This window comes from Lepidochelys kempii, chromosome 3 (genome assembly GCF_965140285.1).
Source record: "Lepidochelys kempii isolate rLepKem1 chromosome 3, rLepKem1.hap1, whole genome shotgun sequence".
Classification (NCBI taxonomy): domain Eukaryota; kingdom Metazoa; phylum Chordata; order Testudines; family Cheloniidae; genus Lepidochelys; species Lepidochelys kempii.
Genome location: NC_136382.1, coordinates 83,732,898 through 83,739,291, shown reverse-complemented (window position 1 = coordinate 83,739,291; position 6,394 = coordinate 83,732,898).

The window sequence follows — 6,394 nt, the reverse complement described above, 5'->3', positions numbered from 1 at the left end:
CTAGGCTAGGCTAGGCTAGGCTAAAGGCATCCTTCTCGGGCCTCTCCTGGTCTGTTACGCGATTAATACGGGTTTACATCGAAATCGGAGGCTCTCGCAGCTCCTTGACCTCGTTGCACAAGATCCTGTGAACCTCTGCCAGGTGTGTGGTTTTGTTTGGCGGTTTCGGTAATTCCTTCTCCCGGGCTATCATCCTTCACCCCACGGGAGCTGGGAGATTTAAAGGGCTCCTAACATTGCTTTACTTGCTTGCAGGGGGATGTTCTTAGCCCTGGGCGCCACAGATCTTGCTGTGTATCAGCAGTCAGCAAATTCAATTAAATCCGCGACAGTTCCCTAACGAGAGGGGTCGCTGGCTGTACCAAATTGGTCATGGCGTATTTATTCCTCAGGCTTCGGAGCAAATCCCTGGCTTGAAAGGGGAAAGTTTTGTTTGTGATCAACTCCTTAAGTGATTCAGGTTACTTAATTTCTGCCGGTGCTAGTGGCAGGAATGCAAACCCCAGGTCATTAGCCCGTCGGTGGGTATCTACAGTACACCAAACACGTGACAACGCCTTTCTGTGCATTGCAGTCTGGGGAAACCCACGAGAAACGGGTAGAAAGGAACCAGCATCAGACAACTGCTGACATTGTCACACATGTGCAGAAGAGTCACTGAACCTGCTGTTCTGGGGATCACAGCCCGATTTTACATGTGGGGTTGAGTGGGCAGCCTGAAAAGCACAAGCTAAAATCCCAGATTTCAGCATGATCAAACCTACTTTTGTTAAAGTGTCAATAGTTTGCATTTGACTTGGGACCACAGCTTTATTATTGTGAAACCGAGTCAGATTAGCAAGGAGACTAAAGAAGTGGGGGTGGGGCACACAAACCCCCACCAGCCCTGGATAAGGAACCTAAAAAGGCACCTAGATTTAGAGTTGAAGAAAGGAGGAAGCTGAGAAATGCAAACCAAGGCAACATGGTTTTAACCTAGCAACTATATTGATTCAAAGTGTGACTTAAAAGCCCTTCCTTCTGTGTTGAAAACTCTTGGTCAAGGTCAAAGCAGATACGCCACAGCGGCAAATGGGCAGAAGGATCTGCTGGAAAAGTTGGGAGGACAGTGTGTATTTAGGCAGGGGAATCAGATCAGAAATCATTTTGATTTTAGGTTTGATGTTCAGTAGGAGCCGAGGCCAGATTCTGAAATCGCCAAGCGGTTCTGAAATCTATGTAATGTTACTGAGCAGTACCCTGTTTTCTCCTTCATGTAACTTTCCGTGGTTTTCTTACCGTTATTGATATTTCATTTGTTAACAGCAGACTATCTTGAGAATGCGACAGCTGAATAAATCATCCCAAAGCCTAATTGAGGTATTCTGTTTCCAGGCCTTACATGGCGCACACAAACACACACATCATTGTATTTTCTCCCTTTAAGTCTAGCAATAATTATTCCCCAGTTTTGCATAAATCCCGATGACAATACTGAAATCATAGTCATCACTTTCTGCTCTCTATTTTTGTGCCTGATATGTCAATAACAGGGAGACACATCCAACAGCGATAAACCAAAAATGACATTTTGTACTATTTAGAGACACCCAAATGGGAATGTTAAGTGAATGGAATCAAATGGGGAAGGTATTAGGAGAGATCCAAAACAACAAATAAATCGATCAAGTCATTTAAAGCAAGACTTTCATTCCAACCCCGCATAGTTATTAATTCCGTGCAGTAGGAGTTTCAACCACTTGTGTTCTGTCTGAATAGCATATAAGAATAAGCATGCAGGTCCCCAGTTCTATCCACATGTGACCCCAGTGGGGTTACCCGAGTGCAAGTCAGGGTAAAATATAGTTCAAGGTAGACAGAGAATCTAGAATCGCTGTTACAGATTGGAACACAAAAGGTAGGAGTAGCTGCAGATGTCAGATACAAATGAAGTCAAATAGCTCGGAACTCTTCCTCCCTCAGACATCAATAGCAGACGGCACCTACACTATACGGGTCTATTATGAGCAGGCCATAAGCACTCCTACCTCCTGCCTGCCTAGTAAAGCACATTAAAGCAGGATTTTCACTTTACTGATTGTGCATATTCCTTAGAATGCAACCCAAGGCATTTCAGAGAGATTGACATTGTTAGTTTAAATTGGAAACATTGAAACTATGGGCAAAGGCCTTTGCCTAGTTCTGCCTATCCGAAACCATGCATAGTCGCAGACATTTACATTTTTGGAATGGGGTTTCTTACAGTTTGTATAACCCTGCTTGGCAGATACAATAAAATCAACTTTTTCATCTTCGCCAGGTTCCCAGCACCCAGCCTTATGGGGCTGAAGGTGTCTTGATCATTGTGTTGTGATCATGAGATGGTAGAACACAAATTGCAGGCAACAAGAACAGAAAAAGTGTTAACCCCTTTAAAAAAATATGCAGAAGCCATTGTACCATAGGTGTGAGTGGGTGAGAGAGCCCCCTTGATGACCTGTAAAGTTCAATCACTTCTCAATGCTACTTACTAATCTTTCAGTCATGGTCACTGGAATTCCAATAGCTGATATCAATTAAATAATTTAACTTTTCTATTGTTTCTCTGGGGATTCTTTATTGTTTCTCTTAAACATTTCAGGGTAGTGCTCAGAAAGATTTAGGGTGTGATTCTGCTGGCTTTGAAGGTAAAGGCCAGTTATTTCAGCCAGAGCAGGTTTGGATAGTTATCCTCATAGAAGTCCCTGGGTGAGATCTCTCTGTTTACCTCCAAAGTTACTTTGTCTTGACTGCACCAACAGGAGGTAAAGAAGTTGTCAAAGATCACAGACAATAGTGTGAATTTTTGACTGAGATGGGAATGGATTAAAGCACTTAAATTTTTAACCCTTAAAATACTAATATATTTCATCCTTATTCTTTAACTGGATATTTTATTTAGGAGGAAGATAAGCAAAACTGACCACAGCGAGATCACTTCACAACCCTCTAGGGATGAATATTCAACAAATAGCCTACATTCCTTCCATTGCCTTCCTATATATGATAGTGGATAGTGCCAAAGTTACCTATGGAAGATGTGTCACTACTATAGAAAACAGCTGCACTCACTAGAGCAAGTTTATGGCTGTAACTGCGTGTGTGAAAATGTATAAATTCAATTTCATTACAGTGCTCTATTAGCAGAGAACTTGTATACTTTAGTTAAGATTTTAAAAATTGTGTGTGTAATCTCTTGATCTAAAATAATGTAACCGAATGAGTAACAGCTCTTTTAAACCATAAGAAGAATGTGCCGATATTCTAGTTATTCATACAGGCAGAATGGTGCATTCTTGAACACTTCCACTAAAATTGTGAGCAATCACAGAAGAAAGACTTGCTAATTAAAGAATCTGGAAATCGTATTGAATCAAGCAATTTTCTGTAACACATGTATCCCTTTTCCTCATCTTTGGTCAGAGTTTATTAATACATTGAATGATATTTTAATAGCAAACCACTCTTTTGATAAGTAAGTTCTGTACATTTCCAGATCACTTCCCATCATTCTTGGAGGGGGTGAGGAAATCAAGAAGAAATTAGAAGAAAAGTTGAGTATCAGATAAAATGGTCATTCTTGTGGATGCTCATGTCACTGCTTGGAGCTATTCCTCTTGTGCAATTATTATTTAGTACATTATTTGGCACAAAAAGCTGTTGTTGTTGGAAGGGCCAGTTTTGCAAACTTTTGGGTCAAGTCCCATTGAAATGAACAGGACTGGGAATGGGTGACAGGGGGTGGACCACTTGATTATTTCCTGTTCTGTTCATTCCCTTTGGGGCACCTGGCATTGGCCACTGTTGGAAGACAGGATACTGGGCTAGATGGACCTTTGGTCTGACCCAGTATGGCCGTTCTTATGTTGTAAGAAAAGATTTGCAGTAATGGGCATTTTTAATAGGTAATATTGAACTATTTGTATATGTAGCATATTGCAATTCCTGCTTGGGGAGTACAAACAACTAGCTATTATAGCATGAAATTGGGGTTAATAAACTTTTCATCAAATGTCTTATTGGTCTTCAGCAAAACATAGTTCTTATAAAAGTGATTTCTGACTCTGCTGATCTATAACACCAGATACAAGGCTCTCTGTTATTTGTCAGCAATATTTTCTTTCCTCTGATGGTGTCGAAGAGCAACTCATGTTAAAATCAAATGCCCTCCTCCAGCCCCCCGACCTTATCCATATTCGCTATTAACTTGAAATGAGTCTTAAACATCTGGAGGGAAAGAAGTTCCATTGCTAGGGAGAGGAATATGGAGGAAAGAGGTTCAGGTTACAACAGGTAGTTTTTCTACTTTTCTTTTCCATTGAGGAAGGGCATGATTAGGCAATGAGAATCTGCCTTCATGGGTGGCTGTGTTTGTGTGTGGTAGACTTGACTGGAAAGTCAGGCTCTTGTTTCTCTTTCTGGGGCAGATAGGAAGGATCAGGCAAGCATAACCTACCCCTTCTCCTTTTTGTGGAGGTGATGAGGACTTTAACAGTGGATTAGCTCATGGGAAGCCACACCCAATTCACTTCTTCCTTGGGGGTATCAAATGGCAAGGGCTACCCCACATCTCCCGTAAGACTGAGATCTGTGCATGCAGGGAAAGTGGCCTATAAAAGGGAGCTGGTACCTAGAGGGATGATATTAAGGTCTTCTGGATTCCTGTGTCCACTCTGAAGGTTGTGGCTGCTTCCACCCACCAGCCCCCCTTCCATTTACACCTCAACCTTAAGTTACTCCACCAACAATCCCCATTCATTTTACTATGTGGGAAAGGAATTTGATCATTCATTTCTTTCATGTTCTTTCCAAACATTTTGTAAGAATTTCCCAAAGGTGAGTGGATTATGACAAGAAAACCCCAATAGAAGTCTGGACCAAAGGAAAAATATGCAGCAACCCTCAAACAACATTCCACACAGTCACTTACCAATTGTAGTAAACAGCTCATGCAAGGGCTGGTAAAGATTTGAATGGTGACCATTGCAAAATTGTCACCCTGGACTGAGTAAGGAGTTTTGTGAGCAGACTGTTCATTTATATCTTCAGCAATTATGGCAGGCCAAAGTACAGATTCTCCAGGACACAGCAGAGTGGTGTTTGTTGTATTGGTAGAGGTTATAACTTCAGCCTCTGGAACTGGAGGCACATGCTTTCTTTGACATTTCTCCTCACTGTACTCCAGAACTTCTGTAGATCAGTTCACTTCCTATGTTCCGTACTTGGCTGAATTTGATGTCCTTTTTAGCCTTCAATTTTTGTCCTTTAGTCATATTTTGCTTTAGTTGTGGAGTGACAACAATGCTTTTCATCATGAGTCCTGTTATAGTTTTAAAGCTTCTTTCTGCTCCCTTCTTTTTGAAAGCCCCTACCCCATGATGACAGATATTCATTTTGGAGGATTATACTTTATATGTTCAGCGTAATACACTAGCTCTGTAACTCACACTGAACAATAACTATTTTAATCTTCCCAACACTCAGTATAAATTATCTCATCCAATATGGCTGCCACCTAGGGAGGTCAAGGTGTTGCCTAGCAACACACCCATATAACCATTTTCAACCTTCTTGAAGTTTTCCTGTGGGCGGGTTATTGAGGAAACTTTGGCTTCTCTTAGGCAATGGCCAGCTTGGAGCCCTGAAGAGCCCCAGTAAGTTGCCAGATGGTTTAAAAAAAAAAAAACCAACCCAAAACCACGTAGTGCCTCATGTTGCAGAATTTCTTTTATTATTTTAAAATGCTTGTGCTATTGTGCAGGGCAAGCGTCTTCCTTTTACTTTCCTGATTTCTATTTTTGCTGGTTTTCTTATCAGTTTTTAGGGTACCTTAAATTTTGTGGCTGAAATCTGAGCCTGGGCCTTACTCTGGCACAGGACGAGGTGTATTATGGAACATTGGTGGCAAAATGAAGTCCAAGCCTCTCATGGAGGGAGAGAAGTGCAAGAGAGGGCTGGATATCTCACACAGCAGAGGCTGGAGTGGGTTGGACTGATTAGCTATTGGGATGTGAAAGTGTTATTTTATTCCTTTCTATATAGATTCTTATACCGTTCTTATTGCCTAGCATCTGAATGTTGTCCACTAGTGCATTAAGCAACGGGACTAATCTGTCACGTGTGTGTTCTCTCATCCTCTCTCTAGGGGGAGAAAGGTGTGCAATGGACTGATCTGTTTTGGAATTTATACGCACATTGTGGTATGTTTATGTTAGAGGACGTAAATTCAAAGAGCTGCACATTGCACTTGGAGCAGAAGGATTGGCCTCAATTCTTCTGGGAGTTCCTTCTACAGTCTTGGGCCAGCCACCTTAAAGCCCAAATAACTAGAAAGTACAACAGGCTGTGTTTCTCACAGGGGGGACATATGCCTTGC